Here is a 16,143-nt window from a genome sequence, read left to right as displayed (position 1 = left end):
CCGAGTCCACGAGTCGACTAGCTACTCCTCGTGCCGACTCTACATTTCTCCTCGAGTTGACTTCACTCCTCGAGTCGAGTACCGAGTCCACGAGTCAACTAGCTACTCCTCGTGCCGACTCTAAATTTCTCCTCGGGTTGAGTTCACTCCTCGAGTCGAGTACCGAGTCCTAGAGTCGACTAGCTACTCCTCGTGCCGACTTTACATTTCTCCTCGAGTTGAGTTCACTCCTCGAGTCGAGTACCGAGTCCACGAGCCGACTAGCTACTCCTCGTGCCGACTCTACATTACTCCTCGAGTCAAGTACCGAGTTCACGAGTCGACTAGCTACTCTTCGTTCCGACTCTACATTTCTCCTCGAGTTGAGTTCACTCCTGGAGTCGAGTACCGAGTCCACGAGTCGACTAGCTACTCCTCGTGCCGACTCTACATTTCTCCTCGAGTTGAGTTTACTTCTCGAGTCGAGTACCGAGTCCACGAGTCGACTAGCTACTCCTCGTGCCGACTCTACATTTCTCCTCGGGTTGAGTTCACTCCTCGAGTAGAGTACCGAGTCCACGAGTCAACTAGCTACTCCTCATGCCGACTCTACATTTCTCCTCGAGTTGAGTTTACTCCTCGAGCCGAGTACCGAGTCCACGAGTCGACTAGCTACTCCTCATGCCGACTCTACATTTCTCCTCGGGTTGAGTTCACTCCTCGAGTCGAGTACCGAGTCCACGAGTCGACTAGCTACTCCTCGTGCCGACTCTACATTTCTCCTCGACTTGAGTTCACTCCTCGAGTCGAGTACCGAGTCCACGAGTCAACTAGCTACTCCTCGTGCCGACTCTACATTTCTCCTCGGGTTGAGTTCACTCCTCGAGTCGAGTACCGAGTCCTAGAGTCGAATAGCTACTCCTCGTGCCGACTCTACATTTCTCCTCGAGTTGAGTTCACTCCTCGAGTCGAGTACCGAGTCCACGAGCCGACTAGCTACTCCTCGTGCCGACTCTACATTACTCCTCGACTCAAGTACCGAGTTCACGATTCGACTAGCTACTCCTCGTTCCGACTCTACATTTCTCCTCGAGTTGAGTTCACTCCTCGAGTCGAGTACCGAGTCCACGAGTCGACTAACTATTCCTCGTGCCGACTCTACATTTCTCCTCGAGTTGAGTTTACTTCTCGAGTCGAGTACCGAGTCGACGAGTCGACTAGCTACTTCTCGTGCCGACTCTACATTTCTCCTCGGGTTGAGCTCACTCCTCGAGTAGAGTACCGAGTCCACGAGTCAACTAGCTACTCCTCGTGCCGACTCTACATTTCTCCTCGAGTTGACTTCACTCCTCGAGTCGAGTACCGAGTCCACGAGTCAACTAGCTACTCCTCGTGCCGACTCTAAATTTCTCCTCGGGTTGAGTTCACTCCTCGAGTCGAGTACCGAGTCCTAGAGTCGACTAGCTACTCCTCGTGCCGACTTTACATTTCTCCTCGAGTTGAGTTCACTCCTCGAGTCGAGTACCGAGTCCACGAGCCGACTAGCTACTCCTCGTGCCGACTCTACATTACTCCTCGAGTCAAGTACCGAGTTCACGAGTCGACTAGCTACTCTTCGTTCCGACTCTACATTTCTCCTCGAGTTGAGTTCACTCCTGGAGTCGAGTACCGAGTCCACGAGTCGACTAGCTACTCCTCGTGCCGACTCTACATTTCTCCTCGAGTTGAGTTTACTTCTCGAGTCGAGTACCGAGTCCACGAGTCGACTAGCTACTCCTCGTGCCGACTCTACATTTCTCCTCGGGTTGAGTTCACTCCTCGAGTAGAGTACCGAGTCCACGAGTCAACTAGCTACTCCTCATGCCGACTCTACATTTCTCCTCGAGTTGAGTTTACTCCTCGAGCCGAGTACCGAGTCCACGAGTCGACTAGCTACTCCTCATGCCGACTCTACATTTCTCCTCGGGTTGAGTTCACTCCTCGAGTCGAGTACCGAGTCCACGAGTCGACTAGCTACTCCTCGTGCCGACTCTACATTTCTCCTCGACTTGAGTTCACTCCTCGAGTCGAGTACCGAGTCCACGAGTCAACTAGCTACTCCTCGTGCCGACTCTACATTTCTCCTCGGGTTGAGTTCACTCCTCGAGTCGAGTACCGAGTCCTAGAGTCGAATAGCTACTCCTCGTGCCGACTCTACATTTCTCCTCGAGTTGAGTTCACTCCTCGAGTCGAGTACCGAGTCCACGAGCCGACTAGCTACTCCTCGTGCCGACTCTACATTACTCCTCGAGTCAAGTACCGAGTTCACGATTCGACTAGCTACTCCTCGTTCCGACTCTACATTTCTCCTCGAGTTGAGTTCACTCCTCGAGTCGAGTACCGAGTCCACGAGTCGACTAACTATTCCTCGTGCCGACTCTACATTTCTCCTCGAGTTGAGTTTACTTCTCGAGTCGAGTACCGAGTCGACGAGTCGACTAGCTACTTCTCGTGCCGACTCTACATTTCTCCTCGGGTTGAGTTCACTCCTCGAGTAGAGTACCGAGTCCACGAGTCAACTAGCTACTCCTCGTGCCGACTCTACATTTCTCCTCGAGTTGAGTTTACTCCTCGAGTACCGAGTCCACGAGTCGACTAGCTACTCCTCGTGCCGACTCTACATTTCTCCTCGGGTTGAGTTCACTCCTCGAGTCGAGTACCGAGTCCTAGAGTCGACTAGCTATTCCTCGTGCCGACTCTACATTTCTCCTCGACTTGAGTTCACTCCTCGAGTCGAGTACCGAGTCCACGAGTCAACTAGCTACTCCTCGTGCCGACTCTACATTTCTCCTCGGGTTGAGTTCACTCCTCGAGTCGAGTACCGAGTCCTAGAGTCGAATAGCTACTCCTCGTGCCGACTCTACATTTCTCCTCGAGTTGAGTTCACTCCTCGAGTCGAGTACCGAGTCCACGAGCCGACTAGCTACTCCTCGTGCCGACTCTACATTACTCCTCGAGTCAAGTACCGAGTTCACGAGTCGACTAGCTACTCCTCGTTCCGACTCTACATTTCTCCTCGAGTTGAGTTCACTCCTCGAGTCGAGTACCGAGTCCACGAGTCGACTAACTATTCCTCGTGCCGACTCTACATTTCTCCTCGAGTTGAGTTTACTTCTCGAGTCGAGTACCGAGTCGACGAGTCGACTAGCTACTTCTCGTGCCGACTCTACATTTCTCCTCGGGTTGAGTTCACTCCTCGAGTCGAGTACCGAGTCCACGAGTCGACTAGCTACTCCTCGTGCCGACTCTACATTTCTCCTCGGGTTGAGTTCACTCCTCGAGTCGAGTACCGAGTCCACGAGTCGACTAGCTACTCCTCGTGCCGACTCTACATTTCTCCTCGACTTGAGTTCACTCCTCGAGTCGAGTACCGAGTCCACGAGTCAACTAGCTACTCCTCGTGCCGACTCTACATTTCTCCTCGGGTTGAGTTCACTCCTCGAGTCGAGTACCGAGTCCACGAGTCGACTAGCTACTCCTCGTGCCGACTCTACATTTCTCCTCGGGTTGAGTTCACTCCTTGAGTCGAGTACCGAGTCCACGAGTCGACTAGCTACTCCTCGGGCTGACTCTACATTTCTCCTCGAGTTGAGTTCACTCCTCGAGTCGAGTACCGAGTCCACGAGTCGACTAGCTACTCCTCGGGCCGACTCTACATTTCTCCTCGAGTTGAGTTCACTCCTCGAGTCGAGTACCGAGTCCACGAGTCGACTAGCTACTCCTCGTGCCGACTCTACATTTCTCCTCGACTTGAGTTCACTCCTCGAGTCGAGTACCGAGTCCACGAGTCAACTAGCTACTCCTCGTGCCGACTCTACATTTCTCCTCGGGTTGAGTTCACTCCTCGAGTCGAGTACCGAGTCCTAGAGTCGACTAGCTACTCCTCGTGCCGACTCTACATTTCTCCTCGAGTTGAGTTCACTCCTCGAGTCGAGTACTGAGTCCACGAGCCGACTAGCTACTCCTCGTGCCGACTCTACATTACTCCTCGAGTCAAGTACCGAGTTTACGAGTCGACTAGCTACTCCTCGTTCCGACTCTACATTTCTCCTCGAGTTGATTTCACTCCTCGAGTCGAGTACCGAGTCCTAGAGTCGACTAGCTACTCCTCGTGCCGACTCTACATTTCTCCTCGAGTTGAGTTAACTCCTCGAGTCGAGTACCGAGTCCACGAGCCGACTAGCTACTCCTCGTGCCGACTCTACATTACTCCTCGAGTCAAGTACCGAGTTTACGAGTCGACTAGCTACTCCTCGTTCCGACTCTACATTTCTCCTCGAGTTGATTTCACTCCTCGAGTCGAGTACCGAGTCCACGAGTCGACTAACTACTCCTCGTGCCGACTCTACATCTCTCCTCGAGTTGAGTTTACTTCTCGAGTCGAGTACCGAGTCCACGAGTCGACTAGCTACTTCTCGTGCCGACTCTACATTTCTCCTCGGGTTGAGTTCACTCCTCGAGTAGAGTACCGATTCCACGAGTCAACTAGCTACTCCTCGTGCCGACTCTACATTTCTCCTCGAGTTGAGTTTACTCCTCGAGCCGAGTACCGAGTCCACGAGTCGACTAGCTACTCCTCGTGCCGACTCTACATTTCTCCTCAGGTTGAGTTCACTCCTCGAGTCCAGTACCGAGTCCACGAGTCGACTAGCTACTCCTCGTGCCGACTCTACATTTCTCCTCGTCTTGAGTTCACTCCTCGAGTCGAGTACCGAGTCCTAGAGTCGACTAGCTACTCCTCGTGCCGACTCTACATTTCTCCTCGAGTTGAGTTCACTCCTCGAGTCGAGTACCGAGTCCACGAGCCGACTAGCTACTCCTCGTGCCGACTCTACATTACTCCTCGACTCAAGTACCGAGTTTACGAGTCGACTAGCTACTCCTCGTTCCGACTCTACATTTCTCCTCGAGTTGAGTTCACTCCTCGAGTCGAGTACCGAGTCCACGAGACGACTAACTACTCCTCGTTCGGACTCTACATTTCTCCTCGAGTTGAGTTCACTCCTGGAGTCGAGTACCGAGTCCACGAGTCGACTAGCTACTCCTCGTGCCGACTCTACATTTCTCCTCGAGTTGACTTCACTCCTCGAGTCGAGTACCGAGTCCACGAGTCAACTAGCTACTCCTCGTGCCGACTCTAAATTTCTCCTCGGGTTGAGTTCACTCCTCGAGTCGAGTACCGAGTCCTAGAGTCGACTAGCTACTCCTCGTGCTGACTTTACATTTCTCCTCGAGTTGAGTTCACTCCTCGAGTCGAGTACCGAGTCCACGAGCCGACTAGCTACTCCTCGTGCCGACTCTACATTACTCCTCGAGTCAAGTACCGAGTTCACGAGTCGACTAGCTACTCTTCGTTCCGACTCTACATTTCTCCTCGAGTTGAGTTCACTCCTGGAGTCGAGTACCGAGTCCACGAGTCGACTAGCTACTCCTCGTGCCGACTCTACATTTCTCCTCGAGTTGAGTTTACTTCTCGAGTCGAGTACCGAGTCCACGAGTCGACTAGCTACTCCTCGTGCCGACTCTACATTTCTCCTCGGGTTGAGTTCACTCCTCGAGTAGAGTACCGAGTCCACGAGTCAACTAGCTACTCCTCATGCCGACTCTACATTTCTCCTCGAGTTGAGTTTACTCCTCGAGCCGAGTACCGAGTCCACGAGTCGACTAGCTACTCCTCATGCCGACTCTACATTTCTCCTCGACTTGAGTTCACTCCTCGAGTCGAGTACCGAGTCCACGAGTCAACTAGCTACTCCTCGTGCCGACTCTACATTTCTCCTCGGGTTGAGTTCACTCCTCGAGTCGAGTACCGAGTCCTAGAGTCGACTAGCTACTCCTCGTGCCGACTCTACATTTCTCCTCGAGTTGAGTTCACTCCTCGAGTCGAGTACTGAGTCCACGAGCCGACTAGCTACTCCTCGTGCCGACTCTACATTACTCCTCGAGTCAAGTACCGAGTTTACGAGTCGACTAGCTACTCCTCGTTCCGACTCTACATTTCTCCTCGAGTTGATTTCACTCCTCGAGTCGAGTACCGAGTCCTAGAGTCGACTAGCTACTCCTCGTGCCGACTCTACATTTCTCCTCGAGTTGAGTTAACTCCTCGAGTCGAGTACCGAGTCCACGAGCCGACTAGCTACTCCTCGTGCCGACTCTACATTACTCCTCGAGTCAAGTACCGAGTTTACGAGTCGACTAGCTACTCCTCGTTCCGACTCTACATTTCTCCTCGAGTTGATTTCACTCCTCGAGTCGAGTACCGAGTCCACGAGTCGACTAACTACTCCTCGTGCCGACTCTACATCTCTCCTCGAGTTGAGTTTACTTCTCGAGTCGAGTACCGAGTCCACGAGTCGACTAGCTACTTCTCGTGCCGACTCTACATTTCTCCTCGGGTTGAGTTCACTCCTCGAGTAGAGTACCGATTCCACGAGTCAACTAGCTACTCCTCGTGCCGACTCTACATTTCTCCTCGAGTTGAGTTTACTCCTCGAGCCGAGTACCGAGTCCACGAGTCGACTAGCTACTCCTCGTGCCGACTCTACATTTCTCCTCAGGTTGAGTTCACTCCTCGAGTCCAGTACCGAGTCCACGAGTCGACTAGCTACTCCTCGTGCCGACTCTACATTTCTCCTCGTCTTGAGTTCACTCCTCGAGTCGAGTACCGAGTCCTAGAGTCGACTAGCTACTCCTCGTGCCGACTCTACATTTCTCCTCGAGTTGAGTTCACTCCTCGAGTCGAGTACCGAGTCCACGAGCCGACTAGCTACTCCTCGTGCCGACTCTACATTACTCCTCGACTCAAGTACCGAGTTTACGAGTCGACTAGCTACTCCTCGTTCCGACTCTACATTTCTCCTCGAGTTGAGTTCACTCCTCGAGTCGAGTACCGAGTCCACGAGACGACTAACTACTCCTCGTTCGGACTCTACATTTCTCCTCGAGTTGAGTTCACTCCTGGAGTCGAGTACCGAGTCCACGAGTCGACTAGCTACTCCTCGTGCCGACTCTACATTTCTCCTCGAGTTGACTTCACTCCTCGAGTCGAGTACCGAGTCCACGAGTCAACTAGCTACTCCTCGTGCCGACTCTAAATTTCTCCTCGGGTTGAGTTCACTCCTCGAGTCGAGTACCGAGTCCTAGAGTTGACTAGCTACTCCTCGTGCCGACTTTACATTTCTCCTCGAGTTGAGTTCACTCCTCGAGTCGAGTACCGAGTCCACGAGCCGACTAGCTACTCCTCGTGCCGACTCTACATTACTCCTCGAGTCAAGTACCGAGTTCACGAGTCGACTAGCTACTCTTCGTTCCGACTCTACATTTCTCCTCGAGTTGAGTTCACTCCTGGAGTCGAGTACCGAGTCCACGAGTCGACTAGCTACTCCTCGTGCCGACTCTACATTTCTCCTCGAGTTGAGTTTACTTCTCGAGTCGAGTACCGAGTCCACGAGTCGACTAGCTACTCCTCGTGCCGACTCTACATTTCTCCTCGGGTTGAGTTCACTCCTCGAGTAGAGTACCGAGTCCACGAGTCAACTAGCTACTCCTCATGCCGACTCTACATTTCTCCTCGAGTTGAGTTTACTCCTCGAGCCGAGTACCGAGTCCACGAGTCGACTAGCTACTCCTCATGCCAACTCTACATTTCTCCTCGGGTTGAGTTCACTCCTCGAGTCGAGTACCGAGTCCACGAGTCGACTAGCTACTCCTCGTGCCGACTCTACATTTCTCCTCGACTTGAGTTCACTCCTCGAGTCGAGTACCGAGTCCACGAGTCAACTAGCTACTCCTCGTGCCGACTCTACATTTCTCCTCGGGTTGAGTTCACTCCTCGAGTCGAGTACCGAGTCCTAGAGTCGAATAGCTACTCCTCGTGCCGACTCTACATTTCTCCTCGAGTTGAGTTCACTCCTCGAGTCGAGTACCGAGTCCACGAGCCGACTAGCTACTCCTCGTGCCGACTCTACATTACTCCTCGAGTCAAGTACCGAGTTCACGATTCGACTAGCTACTCCTCGTTCAGACTCTACATTTCTCCTCGAGTTGAGTTCAGTCCTCGAGTCGAGTACCGAGTCCACGAGTCGACTAACTATTCCTCGTGCCGACTCTACATTTCTCCTCGAGTTGAGTTTACTTCTCGAGTCGAGTACCGAGTCGACGAGTCGACTAGCTACTTCTCGTGCCGACTCTACATTTCTCCTCGGGTTGAGTTCACTCCTCGAGTAGAGTACCGAGTCCACGAGTCAACTAGCTACTCCTCGTGCCGACTCTACATTTCTCCTCGAGTTGAGTTTACTCCTCGAGCCGAGTACCGAGTCCACGAGTCGACTAGCTACTCCTCGTGCCGACTCTACATTTCTCCTCGGGTTGAGTTCACTCCTCGAGTCGAGTACCGAGTCCTAGAGTCGACTAGCTATTCCTCGTGCCGACTCTACATTTCTCCTCGACTTGAGTTCACTCCTCGAGTCGAGTACCGAGTCCACGAGTCAACTAGCTACTCCTCGTGCCGACTCTACATTTCTCCTCGGGTTGAGTTCACTCCTCGAGTCGAGTACCGAGTCCTAGAGTCGAATAGCTACTCCTCGTGCCGACTCTACATTTCTCCTCGAGTTGAGTTCACTCCTCGAGTCGAGTACCGAGTCCACGAGCCGACTAGCTACTCCTCGTGCCGACTCTACATTACTCCTCGAGTCAAGTACCGAGTTCACGAGTCGACTAGCTACTCCTCGTTCCGACTCTACATTTCTCCTCGAGTTGAGTTCACTCCTCGAGTCGAGTACCGAGTCCACGAGTCGACTAACTATTCCTCGTGCCGACTCTACATTTCTCCTCGAGTTGAGTTTACTTCTCGAGTCGAGTACCGAGTCGACGAGTCGACTAGCTACTTCTCGTGCCGACTCTACATTTCTCCTCGGGTTGAGTTCACTCCTCGAGTCGAGTACCGAGTCCACGAGTCGACTAGCTACTCCTCGTGCCGACTCTACATTTCTCCTCGGGTTGAGTTCACTCCTCGAGTCGAGTACCGAGTCCACGAGTCGACTAGCTACTCCTCGTGCCGACTCTACATTTCTCCTCGACTTGAGTTCACTCCTCGAGTCGAGTACCGAGTCCACGAGTCAACTAGCTACTCCTCGTGCCGACTCTACATTTCTCCTCGGGTTGAGTTCACTCCTCGAGTCGAGTACCGAGTCCACGAGTCGACTAGCTACTCCTCGTGCCGACTCTACATTTCTCCTCGGGTTGAGTTCACTCCTTGAGTCGAGTACCGAGTCCACGAGTCGACTAGCTACTCCTCGGGCTGACTCTACATTTCTCCTCGAGTTGAGTTCACTCCTCGAGTCGAGTACCGAGTCCACGAGTCGACTAGCTACTCCTCGGGCCGACTCTACATTTCTCCTCGAGTTGAGTTCACTCCTCGAGTCGAGTACCGAGTCCACGAGTCGACTAGCTACTCCTCGTGCCGACTCTACATTTCTCCTCGACTTGAGTTCACTCCTCGAGTCGAGTACCGAGTCCACGAGTCAACTAGCTACTCCTCGTGCCGACTCTACATTTCTCCTCGGGTTGAGTTCACTCCTCGAGTCGAGTACCGAGTCCTAGAGTCGACTAGCTACTCCTCGTGCCGACTCTACATTTCTCCTCGAGTTGAGTTCACTCCTCGAGTCGAGTACTGAGTCCACGAGCCGACTAGCTACTCCTCGTGCCGACTCTACATTACTCCTCGAGTCAAGTACCGAGTTTACGAGTCGACTAGCTACTCCTCGTTCCGACTCTACATTTCTCCTCGAGTTGATTTCACTCCTCGAGTCGAGTACCGAGTCCACGAGTCGACTAACTACTCCTCGTGCCGACTCTACATCTCTCCTCGAGTTGAGTTTACTTCTCGAGTCGAGTACCGAGTCCACGAGTCGACTAGCTACTTCTCGTGCCGACTCTACATTTCTCCTCGGGTTGAGTTCACTCCTCGAGTAGAGTACCGATTCCACGAGTCAACTAGCTACTCCTCGTGCCGACTCTACATTTCTCCTCGAGTTGAGTTTACTCCTCGAGCCGAGTACCGAGTCCACGAGTCGACTAGCTACTCCTCGTGCCGACTCTACATTTCTCCTCAGGTTGAGTTCACTCCTCGAGTCCAGTACCGAGTCCACGAGTCGACTAGCTACTCCTCGTGCCGACTCTACATTTCTCCTCGTCTTGAGTTCACTCCTCGAGTCGAGTACCGAGTCCTAGAGTCGACTAGCTACTCCTCGTGCCGACTCTACATTTCTCCTCGAGTTGAGTTCACTCCTCGAGTCGAGTACCGAGTCCACGAGCCGACTAGCTACTCCTCGTGCCGACTCTACATTACTCCTCGACTCAAGTACCGAGTTTACGAGTCGACTAGCTACTCCTCGTTCCGACTCTACATTTCTCCTCGAGTTGAGTTCACTCCTCGAGTCGAGTACCGAGTCCACGAGACGACTAACTACTCCTCGTTCCGACTCTACATTTCTCCTCGAGTTGAGTTCACTCCTGGAGTCGAGTACCGAGTCCACGAGTCGACTAGCTACTCCTCGTGCCGACTCTACATTTCTCCTCGAGTTGAGTTCACTCCTCGAGTCGAGTACCGAGTCCACGAGTCAACTAGCTACTCCTCGTGCCGACTCTAAATTTCTCCTCGGGTTGAGTTCACTCCTCGAGTCGAGTACCGAGTCCTAGAGTCGACTAGCTACTCCTCGTGCCGACTTTACATTTCTCCTCGAGTTGAGTTCACTCCTCGAGTCGAGTACCGAGTCCACGAGCCGACTAGCTACTCCTCGTGCCGACTCTACATTACTCCTCGAGTCAAGTACCGAGTTCACGAGTCGACTAGCTACTCTTCGTTCCGACTCTACATTTCTCCTCGAGTTGAGTTCACTCCTGGAGTCGAGTACCGAGTCCACGAGTCGACTAGCTACTCCTCGTGCCGACTCTACATTTCTCCTCGAGTTGAGTTTACTTCTCGAGTCGAGTACCGAGTCCACGAGTCGACTAGCTACTCCTCGTGCCGACTCTACATTTCTCCTCGGGTTGAGTTCACTCCTCGAGTAGAGTACCGAGTCCACGAGTCAACTAGCTACTCCTCATGCCGACTCTACATTTCTCCTCGAGTTGAGTTTACTCCTCGAGCCGAGTACCGAGTCCACGAGTCGACTAGCTACTCCTCATGCCGACTCTACATTTCTCCTCGGGTTGAGTTCACTCCTCGAGTCGAGTACCGAGTCCACGAGTCGACTAGCTACTCCTCGTGCCGACTCTACATTTCTCCTCGACTTGAGTTCACTCCTCGAGTCGAGTACCGAGTCCACGAGTCAACTAGCTACTCCTCGTGCCGACTCTACATTTCTCCTCGGGTTGAGTTCACTCCTCGAGTCGAGTACCGAGTCCTAGAGTCGAATAGCTACTCCTCGTGCCGACTCTACATTTCTCCTCGAGTTGAGTTCACTCCTCGAGTCGAGTACCGAGTCCACGAGCCGACTAGCTACTCCTCGTGCCGACTCTACATTACTCCTCGAGTCAAGTACCGAGTTCACGAGTCGACTAGCTACTCCTCGTTCCGACTCTACATTTCTCCTCGAGTTGAGTTCACTCCTCGAGTCGAGTACCGAGTCCACGAGTCGACTAACTATTCCTCGTGCCGACTCTACATTTCTCCTCGAGTTGAGTTTACTTCTCGAGTCGAGTACCGAGTCGACGAGTCGACTAGCTACTTCTCGTGCCGACTCTACATTTCTCCTCGGGTTGAGTTCACTCCTCGAGTAGAGTACCGAGTCCACGAGTCAACTAGCTACTCCTCGTGCCGACTCTACATTTCTCCTCGAGTTGAGTTTACTCCTCGAGCCGAGTACCGAGTCCACGAGTCGACTAGCTACTCCTCGTGCCGACTCTACATTTCTCCTCGGGTTGAGTTCACTCCTCGAGTCGAGTACCGAGTCCTAGAGTCGACTAGCTATTCCTCGTGCCGACTCTACATTTCTCCTCGACTTGAGTTCACTCCTCGAGTCGAGTACCGAGTCCACGAGTCAACTAGCTACTCCTCGTGCCGACTCTACATTTCTCCTCGGGTTGAGTTCACTCCTCGAGTCGAGTACCGAGTCCTAGAGTCGAATAGCTACTCCTCGTGCCGACTCTACATTTCTCCTCGAGTTGAGTTCACTCCTCGAGTCGAGTACCGAGTCCACGAGCCGACTAGCTACTCCTCGTGCCGACTCTACATTACTCCTCGAGTCAAGTACCGAGTTCACGAGTCGACTAGCTACTCCTCGTTCCGACTCTACATTTCTCCTCGAGTTGAGTTCACTCCTCGAGCCGAGTACCGAGTCCACGAGTCGACTAACTATTCCTCGTGCCGACTCTACATTTCTCCTCGAGTTGAGTTTACTTCTCGAGTCGAGTACCGAGTCGACGAGTCGACTAGCTACTTCTCGTGCCGACTCTACATTTCTCCTCGGGTTGAGTTCACTCCTCGAGTCGAGTACCGAGTCCACGAGTCGACTAGCTACTCCTCGTGCCGACTCTACATTTCTCCTCGACTTGAGTTCACTCCTCGAGTCGAGTACCGAGTCCACGAGTCAACTAGCTACTCCTCGTGCCGACTCTACATTTCTCCTCGGGTTGAGTTCACTCCTCGAGTCGAGTACCGAGTCCTAGAGTCGACTAGCTATTCCTCGTGCCGACTCTACGTTTCTCCTCGAGTTGAGTTCACTCCTCGAGTCGAGTACCGAGTCCACGAGCCGACTAGCTACTCCTCGTGCCGACTCTACATTACTCCTCGAGTCAAGTACCGAGTTCACGAGTCGACTAGCTACTCCTCGTTCAGACTCTACATTTCTCCTCGAGTTGAGTTCACTCCTCGAGTCGAGTACCGAGTCCACGAGTCGACTAGCTACTCCTCGTGCCGACTCTACATTTCTCCTCGGGTTGAGTTCACTCCTTGAGTCGAGTACCGAGTCCACGAGTCGACTAGCTACTCCTCGGGCTGACTCTACATTTCTCCTCGAGTTGAGTTCACTCCTCGAGTCGAGTACCGAGTCCACGAGTCGACTAGCTACTCCTCGTGCCGACTCTACATTTCTCCTCGAGTTGAGTTCACTCCTCGAGTCGAGTACCGAGTCCACGAGTCGACTAGCTACTCCTCGTGCCGACTCTACATTTCTCCTCGAGTTGAGCTTACTCCTCGAGTCGAGTACCGAGTCCACGAGCCGACTAGCTACTCCTCGTGCCGACTCTACATTACTCCTCGAGTCAAGTACCGAGTTCACGAGTCGACTAGCTACTCCTCGTTCCGACTCTACATTTCTCCTCGAGTTGAGTTCACTCCTCGAGTCGAGTACCGAGTCCACGAGTCGACTAGCTACTCCTCGTGCCGACTCTACATTTCTCCTCGGGTTGAGTTCACTCCTTGAGTCGAGTACCGAGTCCACGAGTCGACTAGCTACTCCTCGGGCTGACTCTACATTTCTCCTCGAGTTGAGTTAACTCCTGGAGTCGAGTACCGAGTCCACGAGTCGACTAGCTACTCCTCGTGCCGACTCTACATTTCTCCTCGGGTTGAGTTCACTCCTTGAGTCGAGTACCGAGTCCACGAGTCGACTAGCTACTCCTCGGGCTGACTCTACATTTCTCCTCGAGTTGAGTTCACTCCTCGAGTCGAGTACCGAGTCCACGAGTCGACTAGCTACTCCTCGTGCCGACTCTACATTTCTCCTCGAGTTGAGTTCACTCCTGGAGTCGAGTACCGAGTCCACGAGTCGACTAGCTACTCCTCGTGCCGACTCTACATTTCTCCTCGAGTTGAGTTTACTCCTCGAGTCGAGTACCGAGTCCACGAGCCGACTAGCTACTCCTCGTGCCGACTCTACATTACTCCTCGAGTCAAGTACCGAGTTCACGAGTCGACTAGCTACTCCTCGTTCCGACTCTACATTTCTCCTCGAGTTGAGTTCACTCCTCGAGTCGAGTACCGAGTCCACGAGTCGACTAGCTACTCCTCGTGCCGACTCTACATTTCTCCTCGGGTTGAGTTCACTCCTTGAGTCGAGTACCGAGTCCACGAGTCGACTAGCTACTCCTCGGGCTGACTCTACATTTCTCCTCGAGTTGAGTTCACTCCTGGAGTCGAGTACCGAGTCCACGAGTCGACTAGCTACTCCTCGTGCCGACTCTACATTTCTCCTCGGGTTGAGTTCACTCCTTGAGTCGAGTACCGAGTCCACGAGTCGACTAGCTACTCCTCGGGCTGACTCTACATTTCTCCTCGAGTTGAGTTCACTCCTCGAGTCGAGTACCGAGTCCACGAGTCGACAAGCTACTCCTCGTGCCGACTCTACATTTCTCCTCGAGTTGAGTTCACTCCTGGAGTCGAGTACCGAGTCCACGAGTCGACTAGCTACTCCTCGTGCCGACTCTACATTTCTCCTCGAGTTGAGTTTACTCCTCGAGTCGAGTACCGAGTCCACGAGCCGACTAGCTACTCCTCGTGCCGACTCTACATTTCTCCTCGGGTTGAGTTCACTCCTCGAGTAGAGTACCGAGTCCACGAGTCAACTAGCTACTCCTCGTGCCGACTCTACATTTCTCCTCGAGTTGAGTTCACTCCTGGAGTCGAGTACCGAGTCCACGAGTCGACTAGCTACTCCTCGTGCCGACTCTACATTTCTCCTCGAGTTGAGTTTACTCCTCGAGTCGAGTACCGAGTCCACGAGCCGACTAGCTACTCCTCGTGCCGACTCTACATTTCTCCTCGGGTTGAGTTCACTCCTCGAGTCGAGTACCGAGTCCTAGAGTCGACTAGCTATTCCTCGTGCCGACTCTACGTTTCTCCTCGAGTTGAGTTCACTCCTCGAGTCGAGTACCGAGTCCACGAGCCGACTAGCTACTCCTCGTGCCGACTCTACATTACTCCTCGAGTCAAGTACCGAGTTCACGAGTCGACTAGCTACTCCTCGTTCAGACTCTACATTTCTCCTCGAGTTGAGTTCACTCCTCGAGTCGAGTACCGAGTCCACGAGTCGACTAGCTACTCCTCGTGCCGACTCTACATTTCTCCTCGGGTTGAGTTCACTCCTTGAGTCGAGTACCGAGTCCACGAGTCGACTAGCTACTCCTCGGGCTGACTCTACATTTCTCCTCGAGTTGAGTTCACTCCTCGAGTCGAGTACCGAGTCCACGAGTCGACTAGCTACTCCTCGTGCCGACTCTACATTTCTCCTCGAGTTGAGTTCACTCCTCGAGTCGAGTACCGAGTCCACGAGTCGACTAGCTACTCCTCGTGCCGACTCTACATTTCTCCTCGAGTTGAGCTTACTCCTCGAGTCGAGTACCGAGTCCACGAGCCGACTAGCTACTCCTCGTGCCGACTCTACATTACTCCTCGAGTCAAGTACCGAGTTCACGAGTCGACTAGCTACTCCTCGTTCCGACTCTACATTTCTCCTCGAGTTGAGTTCACTCCTCGAGTCGAGTACCGAGTCCACGAGTCGACTAGCTACTCCTCGTGCCGACTCTACATTTCTCCTCGGGTTGAGTTCACTCCTTGAGTCGAGTACCGAGTCCACGAGTCGACTAGCTACTCCTCGGGCTGACTCTACATTTCTCCTCGAGTTGAGTTAACTCCTGGAGTCGAGTACCGAGTCCACGAGTCGACTAGCTACTCCTCGTGCCGACTCTACATTTCTCCTCGGGTTGAGTTCACTCCTTGAGTCGAGTACCGAGTCCACGAGTCGACTAGCTACTCCTCGGGCTGACTCTACATTTCTCCTCGAGTTGAGTTCACTCCTCGAGTCGAGTACCGAGTCCACGAGTCGACTAGCTACTCCTCGTGCCGACTCTACATTTCTCCTCGAGTTGAGTTCACTCCTGGAGTCGAGTACCGAGTCCACGAGTCGACTAGCTACTCCTCGTGCCGACTCTACATTTCTCCTCGAGTTGAGTTTACTCCTCGAGTCGAGTACCGAGTCCACGAGCCGACTAGCTACTCCTCGTGCCGACTCTACATTACTCCTCGAGTCAAGTACCGAGTTCACGAGTCGACTAGCTACTCCTCGTTCCGACTCTACATTTTCCTCGAGTTGAGTTCACTCCTCGAGTCGAGTACCGAGTCCACGA

This window comes from Urtica dioica, chromosome 2, assembly GCF_054948205.1.
Source record: "Urtica dioica subsp. dioica isolate 48M chromosome 2, U.dioica_male_clone48M_v1_H2, whole genome shotgun sequence".
NCBI lineage: Eukaryota > Viridiplantae > Streptophyta > Magnoliopsida > Rosales > Urticaceae > Urtica > Urtica dioica.
Note: the sequence above shows the minus strand (reverse complement) of the source record.